The 21842-nt window shown below is 40.7% G+C and overlaps 1 protein-coding gene across 1 annotated transcript in view; it reads left to right on the forward strand.

The window, feature by feature from the left end:
- The first annotated feature begins 507 nt into the window (after positions 1-507).
- The window catches only part of CASR (calcium sensing receptor), a 74448-nt gene continuing 53113 nt past the window's right edge, over positions 508-21842 (forward strand). The window contains exon 1 of the mRNA XM_027653489.1: positions 508-580. The gene's annotated coding sequence lies outside the window, so the exon portion shown is untranslated. The remainder of the gene's footprint in view (positions 581-21842) is intronic.

Genomic DNA, 21842 nt, shown 5'->3' on the forward strand with positions numbered 1-21842 from the left:
ATCAATGGTTTTTTTGTTGTGGTTTGATTTGATTTTCCCTCAGTAGCGTCCTGCTGGAGGGTTATGTACCCGGGACGCCAACCTGTCGAGTGCTGCTGCACGAGGAACAACAGGACCAGGCACCAACGCCTGCAGGGAACTCGCATGCGGGTCAGCGCCCGGAGCCTGGCTGCGGGAAGGCTCGTGGAGAGGTATCGGACTTCCCTGCGCCTCCTGGGCGGTACGCGCGATGCCCTGCCCGGGGCCGCCGCTACCTGCGGGCGCGGCGCGGGGCGGCGCGGAGCGAGAAGCGCCCGGGCGGGTCACCGCGGTCGTCGCCGCCGCCGCCCGCCCCGCCTTGCGTGGCCCGTGGGAGCGGGCCCGGGTGCCGGAGGCGGCGGGGAGGGCTGGGACGGGGCCCTGGCCAGGGGTTTCTCTCTCCCCCACCCCCTCCTCCCCTCGCCGCCGGTTCCCGTGAGGCTGCAAGTGCCGCCGCGGCAGCTGGGGGGCCGGCGGGGGATGCTGCTGCCGCCGCCCTGCCCAGCGCTGGAGTAAGGGCAGGAGCTGGTGGCGGCAGGAGCAGCCCCGGCGGCGGGACGAGGTGAGAGGGGCGCGGGCCCGCGGTGGGTGCGCTCACCCGGGAGTGGGAGCGGGGCCGGGGCGGGCAGAGCTCCCGCCGGGACCAGCCCGCCCGCGCTGGGGGCTGAGGGCGCACGGGGAAGGGACGGGGCGCAGCCTGCGGGGTTTGGACGGGCGGCGAGGCGGGAAGCGCTGCGCAGCGCCGGGGTCTGGCTTTGGGGGTACAAAAACCTGGAGAAGCAGAGCCCCCGGCGGGGCGGGGTGGGGAGCGAGCCGAGGGCGACGGGGGGCCGGGGGCATATCAGGCTGAACCCCGCCGGCCGTACCAGACGCAGACGTAATTCCACGGAGGGACCCCTCCGCCTCCCATCCCCAAATCTGAGGCAGGGTGCTTTCTGATACATGTAGGATCAGGCAAAAGGAGAAGTTTCCGTAGAGGTCTGAGGTGTTTTCTCTGGCTGAAGTTACCTAGAAATAATATTGAGGGGAAGAACAGTAATTCATAACAAAACTTTAAAGAGCAACAGGTTGTTTAACTGAAATCACACGCGCTGGGAAAAAAAATCATCTCAGTGATCCTGATAAAAAACGACTAGTAGCACTATCTTGCAAACCAATTTATAACACAATTAGGTGTTTTGGAAGGTCCTAGCACTACTCAAAACAAATCTCACCATATGTCTTAGGAGAGTTTCTAAAAACTAATGAAGCTGTCCTTAAAATCTTCATTTTTACTTACGTGGATACAGGATATGATACTTAGAATTATTTTCGTATGTTTGTTCGAAGTGTCTCCTTTTTACTGCTGGTTTTTTCCTACTTGAAACAGGTGGTCCATTTTGCACAGCCCTCCTGCTCCCTGTCAGGCTCTGTCCAAATACCATTTCTGTGTACCTTTCTGTGCAGCCCTGGTGCAAACTAGAATTAACGTTCTTGGACACCTTGGGCTGGTTTCAGAGGAGCAGGGGAGGAAGCTAGTAAAGGCTAGTAGCCCTCCATCTCCCAGCCATGACTAGTGCAGTGCTTCTGTTTGATCATGTATCATGGGGAAGAGAGCTTTGCAGGCTTTTCCTGATTTCCCCTTTGAGTACCGTCTCTATCACTGTCGGGACTTTTTTGCCTCCTACTCGAGTTTCACCAGCTGGTGTAAATGCAGATAGGATGTTCTGGGAGGGGCAAGGTCAGGGGAGTATTAGTGAGGCGTTGCTTAGGCTATTTCCCAGGCAGTGTAGTGCCCCTGAAAGTATTTCTGCTAATTGTGGAAATTAGGGCCCTTAACTCCTGATCCTGATTTAGTCTGAGGCTGGACAGCTATGGACTCTTCACTTACTGTCCTATGCTTCTCACTTCACCATGCTGCAGGACTAAGCTCTCTTTTCAATGCAAGTTCCAGCCCCAGGAACGTAATCCATTTCTGTTTCCTGTGCATTATCTGGGGCGTGGCCATTGATCCCTGTGTTGTGAACTCCGAATCTATAAATCTCTTCTAGTTGTGAGAGTGGAAAAATTAGTAGGATTATTATTAGGAATATGTTTACTGAACAGTGGTGAAGGGATCTGATGGCTGGTCAGATGAAATACTATTTGAAAATCTAGTTTACATTTAAATGATGTAATTGAAGCTGTTGAAAAGTATTTAGTTTTAAAGTAGATTGATTATGGCAGTTTGGTGATGAGAAAGCATAGAGAGCACCCCAAAGCAATTTCTTTCATTCTAGGACAGGATAAGGATGATGTTTGGAGTCAACTATAAAATTAACACGGTTATCCCAGCTCTATATCCAAGTATGTGTCGAAACTCATCACAGTATTTGACACCAGACTGTCCTACCTGTAAACTCTCAGAAAGGCTAATGATGGACCGGGTTGCATGCAGGTAAAATTCTGACATAATTCTCAAAGTAGCAATAGAGTGATATTCACAGTCGTACAGTTACCTCCTGTGCTAAATTTAATGGCTCAATGAAAAAATTCAGATCCCAGATTTGTCAGTCTGACACCCTTTCCACCATTCTCAAACCTCAATATTTTCTTGATATTTGATAATCTTGTTAGAATTATCTTCTGAAATATGAGCAAAAATGTCAAGTGAGACAGAGGGACCTTTTCAGTTCACTCCCATTCCATCTGCATGTTGGTTGCAAACTGTTGCATCTATTGTTGGTTGCAAACAACCCCTTCTGCATAAGTTGATAGGCTTTCTCAGTCACTTATTAACTGCAAGAGTGCGGAATGCTTTACCTGCATTAATTTGTGCCAATGATTTTGAGAACATTGTTGACACGCAAGTAGACTGTGGGAGGGCATTGACAGAGAGGTGGTAACTTTAGTACCAAAATCTTCTCTGCTGATGTTTCAAGGCTAATTCCGTGTAAGCATATTTTTTTGTTCATCTGTGAAAGTTAGGACAGATAAGCTGCTCAGATCACAAAATATGAGAGACTTTAATCTCTTCATGTTTACATGGAATGATAGTGAAGGCAACAGGATGCAGTGACTTAACTGTAAAGACGATTCCAAAACTTGTTCTGGGCTTGGATACTGACCTCAAGCAAAACATTTTCTTTCAGTTTTCCAGTTCAAAAGTGAGGAAAATAACCATACCTCATGGGGTCTTGTTAGAAATATCTTGGTTAGAAACAGGGGTTTCTAAAGTACACTGGAATTTCCATGCAAAAAGCTTTGTATTGTCTTGTGTTATGTTTGCCATATGGGAACAGGCAAAGCAGGGGTTCAACATTTTCTGATCCTTTTTCCCACCACTTTCAGGAAGGTTCAATGAATTGTTGTGCACAGGGTCAGTTGGCCACTTCTCTGCTCTGCAGCCTTCAGATGGTCCTTATAACTAGGTCCCCTGTGTCTGAAACCAGCTCTACTGATCTAAATCCATTCTGGAGCTGGAGAGAAAACCTTATGCTACTGTACTTGATAATTTTTATTTATTAATAGTTAGTTTGGGGCGCTTGAGTCTGGCATATTAACCTGCCTCTGCCTCCAGTGCCTGGCACTGGGACAGAGACTGTTTGGTGCTGAATGCTTTGGCAGACAAGACACTGAACACCTGGTTGATCGTTTGATAGGGGTAAGGCAGATTCTGATTTTTGCATCTTGGAAAAAAAATGTGAGGAGGGGGGACCGTATTATACAGACCTGTGACATTTGCAGATGTAGATAACGCAGTGTTCTCTTGAGCAGAAAGTGAGGGCTGTTGTGTTGTGTCCTCATTTTGGAGATAGATTTGATCCTCTGCTCCTCTGGACTTGTCAGAGTGCAAGTACTCGTGGTTAGTGGTGGCACTGTGCATGCTAACAGTTCCAGCACAATGCACAAGGAGCTGGAATCTGCAATGACACATACAAAAAGAAGAAAAAGAAGACAGAGGAAAGAAAGAAGAATGGGGAATCAAAAAAGAGACAGGAGGCAAGGGTGCTAGCAAAGGGAATGGTTTTCAGTAAGCAGTTCTGAATGTGATGTAAAAAATAACTGAAAGTTTTATCTTACTACCCAGAGCCCAAATCCTTTCTTTGATATCTGTACAAGCTTCCTTTTGGCATCTGTGGGAGATCAGTGGACAGAGGGGAGTATGTAGTCTTGAATTCATGATGCAGCATGTAGACAGTCATGAAATGGAATTCAGTCCTCTCAAAAAATGATTACACAGCGTGAGCCAAGCAGAAGGTACACTCATGGTCCTGAAATAAATTATAAAAGCAGTCAACATAAAGACATCTCACAATCAAAACAGTGGGTAAGTTATCTGGATACTCTGCTCATAGCTAAACTGTTGGCATCTATTTTAAAAAAATTAACTTGGTGACCATGCTACTGTCTACAGGAATTCCTTGATGGACTTTTTTCTTTCTGTAATATTTTGCACGAATACACTATTTTTGAGACTTTTAACAGTATTCAGGATCTAAAACCAGTTATTTCAGCTTAATAAATTAGGAACACATTAAGTCACCTCTAATGAGTAACAATAAATTCTCTACATCTTAAATTATGGGATCAGTTCAGTAAATTTTCCTGATTAAATTGCTACCTGAAAATAGCAATATGGGAGCTTTAAAAGGTAGATAACAGATGCACCAACCTGTCTGAGCAAACCAAATACACAAGAAGTCATTAAACTTAAGACAGTTGATTTCAGGATTTTTTTCCAGATGTTTAACGTGAATAATCAACATATAGGTCTATTCATTAACAGAAAGCTCACTTTTATTTGAAAGAGTTTGACTTTGGTGCCTCTTTTTGCCTGTTGTGCTGCTGCTACACTTGGACTCTTAATACCTTGAATTAAAAAAATTGGGAAACTAGGGGTTTGGAGTTTCTTTACATACACCTTATGAAAAGAAGAACATTTAGGAGCAACCTAAAGTAAAATCTAATATTGAAGTGTCACTGTGAATCATTCCTGCTGTAAGCAGCTTTGCTGGCTTTCTACCTTCAGTCAGCAAGTCCTTCCAGCACCACAGCACATCTCAGAGCAGTCTTCTGGGTTTTGCAAGCAATGGGGCTACTGGCTACTGACCTGTTACTTGTCTCCACTTAGGAGGCCATGTCATAAACCAATATAGTGGTCTACAGTATGCTCTGCAAACAGAAAAGAGAGCTGGTTCCTGCCACAGAGTGCTGAAGTTGTCTCAGGCAGATGAGGTTAAGGAGATGAAAGACTGTTCGTCTTTCAATTTCATGTCATCATCTCAAAGCAGAGTTTAACAGTCCTTTCCTCAAAGAAGTACTATCTAACCTGTATTTTCTGCTTTCTGTCCTCTGTGCTTTCTTTTTACCTTGTAACCTTAATCTTCTTGAAAAGGGGAACACTCATTCCCCATTCCTGTTTTTCTACCCTCTGGCTCACCCATTGCCAGGCATCAGTAATTAAGCATTTGATTGTGAAGTTTATTTGTTTGAGAACTGCCTGTGTAAAGTAACATCACTGAAGACAAACTGTTGGATGAATGTAATTCTGTGGGGGAATTTCCTCTAGCCCCATTACTCCTGTCTCCTCTAGTACCAGCTGGAAGCATCAGGAATGGGAGCAGACTGTTTCAGTAAAGGTGCAACAGATCTGTGTCTCTTATGCTGGCTGTTAGTGTCAAAGTGTTCACCAAACTCAGGAGCTCCATGGAAGTGTCCACTCGTGGCTGTGTTCACATGGTCCATTGCACAAAACTCCACAGAGGCAAGGAAAAAGGGAAGCTGAGATCTGGTGGTGATTTGGTTTCATTAGTGATTTTACAGATTAGGGACTGAGGAATCAGGCAATATTGTTTGCACCATTGCTTCTTCCCAGAAAGAACCTTTAAAGTTCTCAGTGAGTACCATCTCAGGTAGACAGAGTACAACACCTAACCTTGCAGCTGCTTCACCCCAGAAAGGCAAGGATCTTTCGCAGGTCCTGTGTCACATCTGCCAGACTGATGCACTTACCTGTGATGTTTTAGAGAGTCACTGTATAGGCAGTTTAAATGTCTAGACTAGTGCCTCAGTAGTTGGTGCTTGTAGCAGGGATTGCCTCTTTGTTCTCATCTTCTTCCACCTTTCACCTCATTGCTGTCTTTGCCACACACAATGAGCATTTCTGCTCAGTTCTTTGGCACTGCTTGAAACCCTGTTGTGGAAAGCCATGACTGAATGGGTCCATGTGTATCCATGTGTACTACCCTCAGTCTGTCATGGTAGCTGTTTTCAAGATGACCAATTTAGTCGTACGTGGTTTTAAATGCTTTGAACATATCCTAATTTGTACTCATTAGGACCTTCTGACTAACCTGAGCAAGCCAGCAGTCCAAGCCCTGCAAGACTAATCCAGTTTTCATATTTCTCTCTTTGTTTATATTTTAGAACATGTTTTACATTTAGCCTTTGAGGAGAAATTTAACTAAGCTGTACCCACTATATACACCAATGTTGCAGCTGTTCACATGCCATTCTTCCTACATGAGAATTTTGTGTTTTGAATTGTGGAGGTAGTTCTTTACAGGAACTTTGTGTTGGAAAGACAACAATCTGCTCAAAGGACAATTAATCTATGCCACATATAAGTCCCACTGATATTTTACGCCTTCTGCATAGCCATATATTTTGCAAGACTGTCATATTCTTGCACAAATTATAAAATGTCATACCTTGCTGATGAATTTCCTCCATTCAGTGGCCTTTAGTCTAGAGAAAATGCACAGATTTATAAACCAGGCTGTAATACTAAATCTTCTGCTGCCTGTTTTTATTATTTCAGGGAACCTACCTACAGTCCTTATCTTACCTTAGGGAGGCAACTGTAATTCTCCTGTTTTATGTATTGGAGATTGAAGGGGCTGGATACAGTTAGTGAATGACAAACTGAGTATAAAAGTCTGGTTTCTAAACAACAGGTTTCTAAAAATAGGTTCCACTTGTTGTGTCACAATATCTTTTAAGTACATTACTCCATATTACTCCCTTGTCTAAAGCATTGTAATGAGATTACAAACATTAATATAATCAGTGGGGTGTGAATGTATATATGAATGTGTAAGCCTGAATTCTTCATATGATTTAGACTTCACTCTTTAACAAGCATATTGGTAACGTATTATGCTTCTTTTACTTCCTAAGACAATCTTGGGTTGAGTAATTTCAGCAGCTAGTTAGAGTACAATTACTGCTGTTTCTATTTCTCTAAGCAGGGTTTGCATAGTTCATGGTCTCTGATATCATGTCCATTTGCATGGTCATTTTCATACCTAAGCCTTTGAAAGCATCAGTTAACCAGAAAGCTCTGCTTAATCTTAAAAAGAGGCCTTTACCCTCCTTCCTCCACAGCTAGATCAGATCACTTATTTTCAATGCTCTACCTGGGAGCTTTCAGTAAAGAGATTTGAGCAGTGTGTCTCTATGAAGTGGTGCAGGGGACGGTGTCAGTGTGCTGACTTGCAGAGATGAGATCTCAACCCTCCAGGCTTAAGTAGCAGCTGGATGACACTTCTAGGGGTGGAAAAATCTCTGTACCTAAAGAGGATGATGAATATCCCAAGAACTTTTGAGGACCTGAGCTTTAGTTCCTCAGTGTTAATAACTGCAATCCCTTCCTCTTCTGGAACTTCTGCAACATTTGCAACACAAGTATTTGTTTTACTCTACTTAAGCACTCATGTTTTGGTTCACAGCCGTGAAAGGCAGAAGTGTTTAGTTTAAATTGAAAACTGAGGTTCAAATGAAACTACATTGTACCCAATCACCAAGGTCATAGGTACATTCTTACTCTGACCATGGATGCATCAGTAGTTCTGTGGCTGGAATCTGACACAAGCAGGATCTATCACCATATATTGGAAATAGCCAGAATGAAGCAGATTAAGTTTTTCGTAGTTGTTTTGCTGTAGTTGTTTTCACTTCTTTCATAGAGTCTATTTCAGTTTTCAGTTGGGGCACTGAAGTATTTTGTGAAGGACAACAAAAATTGGACACAAGGCACTCTTAATGGGAAGAGGCTGAACACAACTAGAAATATCTATATTCTGGTCATTGTCAGAGGTGAACAATATGGAGAGAAGTGCAGTGTTTCTCCATGTTGTTGGACTTCCTCTGTGCAGTGACAGAGTTGAAGGTATTCAGGTAGGGGCCTGATCTAGCCATTTGTCACTACTTGTCAAACTGGAATTGCTCTGGCTGAAGTAGGACATGTCTGACATTATATCATCAGCACCGTAGCTGGCAGCACAGTGTGATGAGAGATGCTGCAGTGTTAGCACTGAAACCAGCAATAGTGAGAGGGCCTGGAGCAGATGTGGGGAACTGACAAGAAGCAGTAGTGGGGTGGGAGTTGAGACAGGCACAGAGCTGGCACTGTTTGTGTTCTGGCAGACCCGCCTAAGGGAAATGGGGGAAGAACATCCTTCCTTGCACAGCTGCTGGAGTGAACAGGGTCAATGAGGTGAAACAAGGGGCTGTGAATCTGAGTGCTCCGCATCTGTTATTTGTGTGAGGATGAGGCACTTTTCTTATATAATGTCTGGTTTCTTTCTCCCCTAGTAATTTATTCCTTGCATTGTACATCAGTATGTTATTTGTAGAAACAGACTTATTGTCTGTAAATGACATTACAGCATAGCACTTAATTTCCATTACTCTAGTGACTATTGTTAGTTATACTGCATATGATATTTTTAAGAACCTCTAGGTTGGTGACAGTGTCTGGCAAATGACGCTAAAAATCCCAATGACATCCTGCAAGAAGATACTATTGACAAAGATTATTACTCAGGAACAGATTATTTTAATGCCACTATATCAAAATAATGTAAATTACTTACTCTGAAATTACGTATTTTTCCTAAAAGTTTTATAGTTTTGCCAAAATATCTTTCCTATAAGCAATGCCATGATATTGCTATTGTTTACAGTTTTTAAAGTAAAATATTGTTCTGGGAGGGGATTTTTAGTAGTCTCATTTTCTTATTCAGTATGTCTGTTGTGATATTTATCAAGGTGATAGCTGCAGTTACTAAAGACTAAATCAAATCTTGGTGCTGTATTTTTAATTAACATTGCAAAGCCAGCAGAGCTGACACAACAATTTATATCCTCTCTCTTCACATACCTTGCCCAAAGAATTAATGACATGTAGCTGAGAACTGAGAATTGTTGACAGTTGTGCCAACAACCTGGGCGACACAGAAGAGTGTAGGAGATGCTGAGGGAGAGTGCAGTTTGTTCTAACAATCTGCTGTTGCTGTTAGCAGTTTGCAAACTGGCAGGTAAGTTTGGAGGGATATCCATTAAAAACAATAACATCTTGTAAATTATGAAGAATATGCTTGCACGCAACACATGTGGAGTATAAAGATTTTGTTTTTATAGGCAGGGTTTGAAACAGCTCTACATTATATGGCTTTGTTTGAAAGCTCTGCTTGCAGTAAATCAGAACACATTGAAATAGCTGTCTCAGAAATAAGAAGGGTTGGCTTGATAGAGCCGGGATTTGAACATACAATTCCAGACAGTAAGAAAAGCTGACAACACCTTGGCATCCAGATACTGTCTTTCATCCAAAGATCTGAAAGAGCTTTTAAAAATGTCTAATTACAACGTAACAGGTTCTCATTTTGTATCAAGGATTGTCAAAGTAGAAAAAATACACAACTGTAATTTTCAGGTTCAGATTTCTATTGTTGGGTACTTACATTAATATTCATGTCATTGATCCAAATACAGGTTTAGATGGCAACTTGCATTCAAGTTTGAAAAATTATCTGATTTCCAGGCCCAGAGATTAAAAGGAGGAGTTTTTGATGAGCATATGAAACACGTAAAAGCCTAAATATTTTGTTTCTCATTGGGATTTGTTATTTTAAGTTTCTTCATTTCTTTTGCTAATTTGTCTCTGGCTTTAGTCAGTAATTGCCAGCTAACATATCTCTGTGATGGTTACACTAATATTAGGCCACCATCTTCAGAAGCAAAGCAAAAATAAAAATTATTCAAGTATATAATAACCTTATAACTAGGAAGGAAAGAGAATTCATAATTCTTAGTTAAGCATGTAACACAGCAGTGCTGGTGTGTACCTAACAATGCACATTTCCTCCTAAGTGAAGTATTTTAGGTGAGCAAGAGTTCACATCCTGTTGGGGAAAGGGATTATGAGATCCATACCTCTTAATTAAGAGAACATGATTTCACTAAAGTAGCTGACAGTGGGGTTAGATAACTTGTGGCTCTCATCTTTCCATTTCGATGCTGTGGGCTGATAGAAATTGAAGATGAACACAGTGGGATCATAGAATGGTTTCGGGTGGAAGGGACCTTAAAGATCATCTAGTTCCAATCTCCCTGCCATGGACAGAGACACCTTCCACTAGTCCAGGTTGCTCAAAGCAACATCCACAACTTCTTTGGGCAACGTGTTCCAGAATCTCACTGCCCTCACAATAAAGAATGTCTTCCTAATATTTAATCAAAACCTCTTTCTGTTTAAAGCCATTTCCCCTTGTCCTGTCACTACATCCCCCGTAAAAATCCCTCTCCAGCTTTCTTGTAGCCCTTTTTTTAACTGGAAGACCGCTATATGGTCTCGCCTCAGACTTCTCCAGGCTTCTTGTGTTGGGGGCCCTGGGGCTGGATGTGATACTCCAGGTGGGGTCTCATGAAAGTGGAGTAGAGGGGGAGGATCACCTCCCTTGCCTTGCTGGCCAGTGAGGATGTGATCGGCTTTCCAGGCTGGAAGTGCACATTGCTGGGTCATGTCAGTCTTCTCATTCACCAACACCTCCAAGTCCTCCTTGAGCTGCTCTCAATGGCCTTGCCTGCACACTCTGCCTGCCTTGCCTGTATAGCCTCTCTGCTTTGCCTGTGTACCTTGTCCAGTTTAAATTTAAGTACTTTAAGTTAATGTTACGGCATTGTTCCATCCGTAAAGTTTAGGGAGAACAGTTTTTAAGTTGAGATGTTTCTAAAATCCAGAGACCTATTTCCTCAGTACCAGCCAGCTCCCCTGAATGTTTTCTGTTCTTGGGAAAAATACCTCTGAGAATTAAAATCCATCTTCTCCCAGTGGTCCTCAGCTATGAAATACCCTGTTGGAACCACAGGCAGGTATGTGATACATAGAATAGTCCTGTAGCCACATTGTGTCATGCAGGGCTGGGGCTGGCCTTCCTTTGTTACTGGATTTGGGCAGCTGCAAAGATGCCATAAAGCTATTTTTGTTTCACCTCTGCTGGTCTTATGCCAAGAACAGCTTGGAGAACCTGGACATGACTTGTACAGCAACATTTACTAATGTGTAATTATTCATTGCAGCACATAGTCTCTTCTCAGTCAACTGTTTAATCTATGGGTGGTAACATGCTTTCTGCTGTCTTTAATTCTTATTAATAAAGCAATGAAATCCTTATCTGCATGGATTGTGTAGATCTTAAAGAGGCAAAAAATAAACCCCTCTTCCACAGTTTATTAGTTTGTAAAGCTCACTGTAGTCCTGACATCTGTTTAACACGGTGCGTGTTTACAGTGCAACTTAAATGGTTATGAATAATAATTATATATAAAAATATACAGATGCCCTTACTCTGAACAAAATTCATAACTATATAAAGTTGCAAACCTTACTCACTATACCTCTGTTTTTCCTAAATGCCTGAAGAAACAGAAAGTATCTTGTGGTTCCTCTGCAGATTGCTAACTGAACTGTCCTTCTCACACTATTTTCTGGGACCATTTCTTCAGAAATATTCTGCATGTTCCAAGACTCTACACTGATACATATAAAACTACAATAAGAGCTGCCTGACGTGATATTATTCTAGGAATACTCTATGACTTTGTAAATACAGATTGCATGATAAAGTGAACCTCAGCTAGTTGAAAAATCAAAAGGTCATTCTTGTTCATTCTATACTCAGATGAAAAATTAAAAAATGGATGAATAGAGCAACACAGATTTGAGCTCATGTTGTGGAGCTGAGTTAATTATTTCTTCAGCTCAGTCCTAGTTCAGTGCTGCCATGCTGAAGTTATTTCAGCTTATTTTAACAAAATAGCAAAATAATCATTCATGTTCAGATATGAGTGAGGAAAAGCTCTGCTCCCTGGCTACAGGGTGATTTAATAATGCATAAATAATCAGATAATTACAAATTGAATATAGGTAATATTCAAAGCAGGTTCTGAAATTTTAATTAGCTTTACACAGATTTTAATATTTCTTTAGAAATTTGTATCAGGAACTAATTTACTTCACAGTTTTTCATGTAATGTTTACTATTCCATAGTCTTAAATTATTATTAGTTTAGAAATTAGAAAGCATGTACACAGCTATTGGATCCTTTTATGGTCACACAGTATCAAAACAAAGAAATTTTCTCAAATGTTATTTGTCTGGACAACACTTCTGTACTTGTAAATTAGAACAGAGTTTGAACTTTTGTTCGAAGCTCTACCCTTTTAATCCACCTCCTGGTTTCTGGTGCTCTGCATTTTTCTCACACTGCCCCTACATTTCCTTTTGACACATCTTTCCCGCATTGGTAAGTTTGATTCAATTCCTCTTACTGTGTGGTTTGCAAAGCGTGTTTGGAGGTTCATGTTCTGCAGGTGAGAGATGTGTTCTTCAGCCCAAATTAAAAGTCCAGTTTTCAAGACTTGAGCTGGGCATCTGAGCAGACTGCCACTGTGTTCACAAAAACCCCAGCAGATTCTTGTGGTTCTGTGTGAATAGGGAAGAGGGAGACTGAGAATGTTTTGGATTATACTGCTCTGAAGGAGAAGTGAGGGTGGGATTTGACAGAGAAAATGAAGTTATGTAAATCAAATTGTGGAAGCATATAAAAGTTGTATCAGGAAAGTTCTTCCTTTCAGGTAATTTCTTAAGTTCCTATTAGCTGTCTTTATTCAGCAATTTGTTTTGATGGAATTATACCAGAAACAGGTCTATATTTATACACCAACATATTTACAGACAGGTCTAAATAAAATACTCTGGCTTAGGGAAAGCTGATCCAACTGCAATGGGTGATACATTTCAACATGTGTCAAATGCATTAACAGTAAATGGTGCTTAAACAGATGCCTGTCACAAAGCCTGAACTTTTTAAGATGATGGGCCTGTGTAACCATACTGGCTTGGAACCTGTGTCCTTGCAAATGAGACATCAAGGTTTTTTCCCTAAAAACTGTGTTGTTTTAAAGCTGCAAGTAAAGACTATTTTGCTTATTTTCACTGGGCTGACACGATGCAAGCTTTATTTAACATGGTAGATCCCAGAAGATGCAGCAAAGCTGAGTGTCTCACTAGGAAGGCCAAAACCAGGAACAGGAGGCTGACAGACACACAGACAAAGCCACACTGATGGTTTATGTGTTTTTAAATACATAAATGCATTAAATACCTGAATATAAACATATGTTTATAAATTCAGAAATACTAATCACACAAATACAAAAACATGAACAATGGTGCTGTCTGATTCATAGTTCTTGATAGAAGATATGATGACAAACACACAAGGTAAGGACAACTGAGTGAAAAATGCCTCACCTTTTACAAAGGAAAAGGAGAAGTTGAACTTGGTTTTCTGGATTTCAGCAGAGCAATCCTCATTTTTTATCTCCGAAGTACAGTTTGAGCATTGATTCTTCCTGATGGTCTTAATGTGCGCACAATAATATGTTTGGGGAACTTACCCAACTGCATGCTACAGTCAGAATAGACAGAAAGTTATTGTGGAGTTTTAAAAACACTCTGAATGTGTATGTCATTCAGTGGAAAATTTAAACACTAGTGAAAATTTACTGGCCCAAGAATATAGCAGGCTTGCAAAGATGTTTTTTTTTTAAAGTAATGATGCATAGTCATAGCAGTAAGAATATTCATTGCTAATTATGAGACTTACTGTTAGAAATATGAAGTCCTTTTGCCTCAGTACTTAAATAGCTTATAACTGTTGGTGATGGGACCTCAGGTGGGAGGCTAATTATCCCAGTTCAGTCTTGTTCTGAAATGAGCAGTGATGATTTCTTTTGGAGAGAGAACTTGGGCAAGTTAGTATAGAGGTATGAATCCATTTTTTTTCTGTATCCGTACATAAATTTTGGTGTATACTGTAATACTGGGATGCTGATAACAAAAATAATATGCTCTTATAATTGTCACTACTTAATAATCTCTCTCTAAAATGAATGATAGAATTTTTTTCCCATCTCTCTAGAAAGCTCTTTGCTGCCTTCCTCTAAACTCTGAAGACACAGTCCCTTGATACTGATGTTCCAGACAGAGCTATTAGTGCTGAGCCTCCAGACAGAGAAATTGAATTTTCAGGCTCAATGTTGTAAGGCTTCAAAGAGCTGAAGGCGTGGAGAGAGACTGGCATGAAATAGTATACTTCTCCCAGTTTCACTTTTGGGAAATTAAATAAACATTTATAAATAAAATTGTGAAAGCATTTTTTTAAAATTAGATGTGTAAGCATTAGCTGTTCATTAGTTCTTCCACTTGCAAATAAATTGTAGCAAAGAATAATTTGTCTTCCAAGAGTGTGGTGGCAAGGATTAATTTAATGTTTATTAGGAAGTCTTAGATCCTTGGAGAGAAGCTATGTGAGGAGTATGCAGTATCATTATCATAATTTTATTTATAATAATATTCTGTTCTTTTATTTTACTGAGGAACAGTTATTCAGTCTCAACATCCTCCATCCTCCACAGAAGAGGTCAAAGCTAATTATTGTCTATTTACGGGCTAGGGAACCAGACATCGCACAGGTAAATGACTGAGCAAGAAATGAAGCTGGCAAGAAATTAGGCATATACAGTGAGCACTCGAAATCTCACTGATACAGTTGTTTACTGAAGTGCCTCCATCTACTGTGTTCTTAGCGATGTTTCTATTGCTAATGGGCTGAGCTCAGAAAGAGGTTACAAATGCTAATGTAGTTTTGTGTTCTCCTTGATTCCTAATAAGGGGTACTTTGTTTTGTTTGAAATTGTTTCCTTCATCTTTGCAAATAGCAAGAGAGGTGATTATGCTGTCTTCTGAAGTTTTAGGAGCAGTCTGCCTCGACATTTTATAATTTGGAAAGGTGATTTTGCTGAGTCTTTAGCAAAGGTCTTTAGCAATGTTGTCTGACATAATCAAGATCAACAATAAAAGGGTTGAATGATTTGACAAAGATTTGCTGCTCCCAGTCACTTCGTAAATGTTTGTTGCCTTGACTGTTGTAGTGCTTTTTTAATGCCAGTCTGATATCTTACAAGAGTTTTCTAGTTTATAGAAATCCAGATTTGCTCAGGTGCATTTCTGTGGTACACCTTTGGTCTGTCTTTTCAATATTGGGAAGGGAGATCTATTGATAAATTAATTTTAAGAGTATTTCCTTTCACTTTGTATCCTAATTGCTCTTTTAGATGGCTACAGATCTGGTAGATTTGGACTTAGCAAGGGCCCATTTTGAGTATTGAATCTGTACAGTCAGAGGCAAAGTAGGACATCACTTTGGTGAGAAGCCTCCAGAGGGTTCCAGGTTCAGTGTTTCCACTTCCCCTTGTAAGTGTGGGCAGCTCTCATACAAGTGAGCTATCAATGAAATAACCTCTTGCTCATCTGTATTTATTCTCCTCTTGAGGCTTTGTCTTTGCTCTATTCAGTGTGTAAGTCAAAACAAAGCATTGCACCCTTGCTAACACTGCAGGTTTAGCCTGCTATCTCAACATCAATCCAGGCTTGTTCTGCTTCACTACAGTAGCACCCACAGGAAAAGGGCTCTGGATCTGGACCTTATCAGGGTTTTTTGTTTATGCTTGAGACAAGTATACATGTGACCTAGACTTCAACTTTTACTGTGCTGACACTATAGGAAACACTTTCCTTGTCAGTAAAGTGATATGTCAACACCAAAAGTAGTTTTAAGAGTTATAATTAGTGGCTACCTTTTAGCTTGGTTTCTGGGCGGTTTTTTTAGATGGACTTTAAGAGCTGAAACATCACAACTCTGCTAAGTGAGTTAATCCTCAACAACTGAAGTTTAGATGATCTGCAGCAGAATTCAGTGCCACATTGTTCTCATTTTATGACAATGACACATCTATAGCACCCTCTATACAACACTGGCTTTCATTAAGTCCTGAGGCTTGAGTTATGTCCCGTGGAGCTTTTAGTAAAACTATTGTGAGACATACATCACATATACCCTCCCTTTACCGAAATGCCATGCACGTCTTTTGCTCCACGTAGACTCTGGAGAAACAAGCCTCTTTGAGTCATGCAGTGATTGCATCCCCTGAAGAAATATGTCCTTTTTTTTTTTTGCTTTAAAATCTTGTAAATCTATTAAGTCTCTGGGTTTAAGTTTGCTATTTGCATCTCCCTGTGCAAGTCTAGGGAGATAAGAAGAGAAAACAGTGAGTTAGCTGCACTTGGGATTCTCGCCAATCTTTGTGGGATGGAAAATTCCTTCCTAATTCCATATCTGACTTTAAATTTGACCCTCAGCGTGTGAGCAAGATAGACCAACATACGCACTTAAGAAAAAATAGATCCTTTGTGTCCTAACAGGACACTGGTGCAACTTTTTCAGGGTCCCAGTTTAACTGCTGCCAATCAGTGAAGCTTTGTCTTCCTTCAAGCATCCTAGAGTGTGTGGGTTAATTGGGCATCAGAAAAAAGAACTGTCCTCTCCTTCCTGCAGGCTGTCCACAGAAGCCTTGAAACATGAGATTTAGTTATAGAGTTCATTTCAATGCAGAGCCACCAGAAAGATAAGTATGTTGAGCACAGCGCAGAAAACCACTGGAGCCTAGGGGAGAGTTGTAATTTTGTACATTCCAAATTAGTGATCATTCATACATTAAAACCATCTTCTTCAGTGCTAGCTTTTGTGTTTGTCTCAGCTTTTAACAAATATGATTTTGTTTTACAATCCAAGGGACTGATTTGAAAATATGGAATAGGTTGAGAATGAGATTGAGTGATCTTTAGAAATTACTCCCCTCATGGATACCATCCCTTTAACAAAACCTTTGAGATCTATCCATAAATTAGTTTTGAATCCATTAATTGCCGGTTTTAAACTGGTCAGTAATATGCCTTGAACATGCCCATATTGTACACTACATAGTTGTCTTTTATCTATTCATTACCTCATAAAAAGAACAGTGGGGGGGGGTTTTAAATATGGTTCAGATTAATCATATTTATTTCTCATTGATTTTTAGAAAGAATAGTAACTTAATTTCATTATTGTATCCAGATTGATATTGGAGTACATATTTATAATATATATTTATAATATATATTTATAATAATATATATTATATTGGTGTCTATAATTTCCTGGGCCTTCCTTTTTTGGTAGTTATTTAGTAACTAGATACACTTGCAATTTTCTGACCCTTTGAAATTTTCCCGTTTTTCCATGAGTTGTTCAGTATCAACACTAGTGATTCAGAGAACTCCTCATTTAGTTTATGTAAGACTCCAGGCCTGTTGATTTGAAAACATTTAATTTTAGCAGATCTCGTCTCACATCTCCTTTTATTACCTACAGTGAATTTTGTTGGGCTGACGTAATATGGGATGATACATTCTACAGCTTCATTCCAAGGACAAAACAGTGTGCGAAGGACAAAATGTTTACTGGATATTTCCGCCTTTTTTGATTGTCATTTACAGTTTTGTCGTCCGTATCTAGCAGTGGGCTCATGGCCAGTCTCAAGCACATTTTATATTTGTGAAAATGTCTTTTTTACCTCTTTACCTCTGTTAACTATTTAGCATTTCCTTGATTTTATAAATTTCCCTCGTAATTTCCCTGCACACTGTGTCTTGGAATTTGTTTTTAACTTTAATTTCTCCTTTCTTCCATGTTACAAATAATTGAATTTTAGTATTTTATATTGCCATCTTTTATTCCAGATAGCTTCTGGTTTAGTGTAAATATTTTTGTGCTAGAAGTGCATTTTTGGTCCATGATTGGATTGGCTTAACACTTGAATTTACATTTCCCATTTGATTTTACACCACCAGTCAATGGGAATGATGATTGTTCTAAACTTTCAAAATTTGTCCTGTTTAAAGCTCCAAGCCTAACCTGTAGAACCAGTCCTCTTGTATTGGTTGATGCCACATTCTGCTTGCATATCCTAATTGTAAGCACATCACCAGTATGAGTACCTAGGCAATTGCCAGATTGAGACAAGCACTTAAAACTTCTAGTTCATCAGAAACAATTCTGTGGCTGAATTTTATTGAGCTTCCACAGGGAAATTTTTATGTTACCCCTAGAGCCCTGGGAAACTTAACCATCATTTTTTTACTAGCCACTTGACAGGTACAGCACGGCCCCCATGACACAGTTTAACTTGCAAGTTATCAAGGAAATCGTAATAAGAAGCAGGCAGGAAATGTGAGTAAAGAGTTATTAGAAACAATTCCAGTGAGTTTCCCAAAGGAAGCATGAGGGGTTGCCTGAAAATCCCTGATTTTTTTTCCCTCCCACTGGCTGCTCGTGCTTACTCCATGCTGTTTGCCACCCCTGCTGTTGCGCTAGTGGGAATGTTTATAGGGCTGTGATGTAAATAAGAGCACGAAAACCCAATCAGATTTTTAAGATGTCACCAGTGAGAATGTGATTGACAGGTGGGTCCCCTGGAAATTTTATCAGCCAAATATCTGTTCTTGGAAGTTTTAATACTAGAGTGAACAAAACACAGGATATTTTGTACCAGTCCTCAGGGTGGAGAGCTAAAATGGATATAGGTTGTCCTTTACACAGTGGCAAGTATAGAGCAATTCTATCACTTCAATGCTGTTATGAGCAGTTTTGGCTCCAGCTTAAGGATGCTTCATTCTGAGATAACATAGGACTCCCCCTCAGATGGAAAAGGGAGGGAAAAAAGTCGGTTAAATAGCTGGGATCTTGTTGGGAATGGTGAAAGCACATTAAAAAAGGACCATCAGAAGGGAAGGCTGTCCTTTCCAGTGTGAAGTATACTTTTGGTTTATCTTTATCACTTTAGATAAAGAGGAGTCTGGTTCATTCCCTGGTATTGCACTCTTGTTGTTGCTGGAGAACAGATCCCTAAATGAAGAGGTTCCTCACCTTTTGAAACTTATAAATGGTTTGTATTTCCTCCCTCCAGTTCTTTTTCTGAGATTTCCCAAGGGCAAGGGTAGCATTTCATTCTTTGGGCAGTTTATAGGGTGCCAGGAAATATTCTGGGAGTAGCTCAAGAGACAGCAGAATGGTTTTCTTGCGGTAGGTAGCAAGATTCCTCCCAGGAAAGAGTAAAGTATGGCTGAGAAATGGTGAATGAACATTGGGTTAATGGCATAAGCTCCTTCCATCACTGCTCCTGAAAGAGTCACTCTTGTCACCTGCCTTTCCTCTCACTCACCTTTTCTCCCGCTCACTTTGTCCTCCCATACAGATAACAAAAGCAGCAATTATCTCAGCCCTTATTAGGAACCATGTGGGGATGGAGTGAAGCCCAGGGGGTGAGGGGCTATCTCCTGTGGAAAAGATTACTGGAATTGGACACACTCATCCAAGTCTGGCCCTCTCCTGGTACTCCTTCGTTTGACATGTGAATCCTTATAGCAGCACAAGCAGGCAGCATAATGCCCCATTATAAACAAGGCTACACACATAAATATCTAGTCAAGGTAGAAAATGTGGGTTTGGTGGGTTTTCTTTTTGGTTTGGTTTTTTTTTTCTTTTTTCCTTTTTTCTCTTCTCTTCTCTTCTCTTCTCTTCTCTTCTCTTCTCTTCTCTTTCTCTGCTTACTTAAATAAGCACAGCAGAGCTGTTTCTTTATCACACTCCTGCTCCTGCATTTTTCCATCCCAATTAGGCCATTACCAGGGCTAAATGAGGCATAGAGCCTCCAAAAGTCACACTGTCGTCCCGGAGATGAAGCGTGTGTAGCTGCAGAGCTGGCAGGCAGGCAAGGTGGCTGGGGCTTACTGGAGTGTGACCCTGAGTGTTTTTCTGTTCCGGAAGGATCGCCTTCAAAAAGGAATGAGGGGGAAGTCAATTAAAAAATAGTATTTTAAAAAGCACTGTGTTAATGAGAGGTTGCCACTTTGTGGTCAGTTACCGTGGCTGTGTTTCTTAGGGTTGCATGGATGAAGTCGGTGGCCACAGTGTCTTCTGATTCATGGACAATGTGACAAAAAGGACTGTGAAGACCATAAAAACTCTCATGTGTCTTCCAGTGGTTCTGATATTAGTTTTTAACTCACTGGTCAAAAGCTCCCTCCCTGCCCCTATGTCTGTAGTGGGCAGTCCTGCTCTCCTGGCAGAGCTGGTACTCCAGCATGCAGGCACCCTTCCCAGCTTTCCAGCAGTACCATTCCAGTCTGTGCAATAATGCAGGGCGCTCTTCAACTCTTTCCATGACACAAACCCTGTATTTGCTTCTACTCCCAAGCTGCTGGGAACTCTCTGTGCTGGATATAGAAATGATGCAGAGAAGGATGTCATCTGTCCTACCCTGAAGCTCTGGTATCCCTCACCAATCATTTTTAAATTATGAACTAGAAAAAATTATGTTGTAATGTCTAACACAAGGGGAAAAGGCTCTGTTTAGAAAACTGGAGAACACAAAGCTTAGCAATTAGACTTCTCAAAGGCAAGCCTGGGGACCTCCTGCTTTATTTCAGAGAGGAGCTTTGCCAGAAAGGATGGTAATTTTCCATCTTTTGCTGTTTTAAGAACATAAGATGTTGTGTGCTGAAAGAAAATTAACACGTGCACTTTATGAATTTTATTTTTGTACAATGAAAAGAATGAATGAAGTCCTTTGCTCTGAATACAGATTATTTTAGAAGCTGGATAGCTTTGCTTGTCCCTACCTGCACTTCAATTCTGTTGTCTTTACTCTCACTGAGCAGTAATTACCAGCTAAATCATATGAAACTTCTTGAATAATATGTTAGTAGAATCAGCTGCAATACTGAATTCACCAGCTAAATTAACCTAGAAGTGAGAATGATACAATTCCTAGCCTTCTTCTGTTTAAAAGCACAATAGATCTATTGAGATAAATGTATTCAATAGAAGCCCACACTGGAACATTATTAGGCATGTTCCTCTGGATCTAGTTGTAGTGGTTTGAGATGTTATTCTTAAAACAGCATGCTCTTTAGCTGGGCAGTCTCCCCAGCAAGAGCCATGCTCCTGGTCTTCTTCAATTCCCAATCTAGCTGATTTGGTTCATTGCATTGTCTCAGCAGTTCAAGCTAAACTCCCAAAGTTGGCAGGAAAAAGCTAAGGTGAGGGTTCGAGATCTATTTTGATGATTCCTTGAAGCTCCTGATGACCTCCAATGGTGATGCAATAAAAAATCACAGGTGAGATTGTGATATCTTAGGTGATTGTATTAGCTGAGGAGAGTGACGGGGAATTTTCAATAGGGGAATATCACTCAGGGATATATATATTTTGTTAAGGAGAATGTTGGAGTTTCAACTGTGAAGAGAAATGAATTTGAAAAAAGTTAAGAGGTTAATTATTTTATTCTAGGGCTGACTTTTATAAAATTAAGGCTGTTTTTCACAAAACTTTTTCCTTAGGGCTTTAACCAAGTGCTAGCTAGTGTCTTGTAAGACATTAGCCCTACAATTGTCTAGCATAACATTTTTTAAGCAGGTATCATTGGCTGCTGCTAGAGGCAGGCTCTTATACCAAATGAACTGCTGACTGGCATCTGAATGGCGATTTCCATCCTCCTCCTACATTACAGGATAGAAAGCATACACCTGTAGGATTCAAGATGAATTCTGTAAAGAATCTAAGTGTGATTA

The sequence above is a fragment of the Corapipo altera genome, unplaced genomic scaffold (genome assembly GCF_003945725.1).
Source record: "Corapipo altera isolate COAL_440 unplaced genomic scaffold, ASM394572v1 61, whole genome shotgun sequence".
In the NCBI taxonomy this organism is placed as follows: Eukaryota; Metazoa; Chordata; class Aves; order Passeriformes; family Pipridae; genus Corapipo; species Corapipo altera.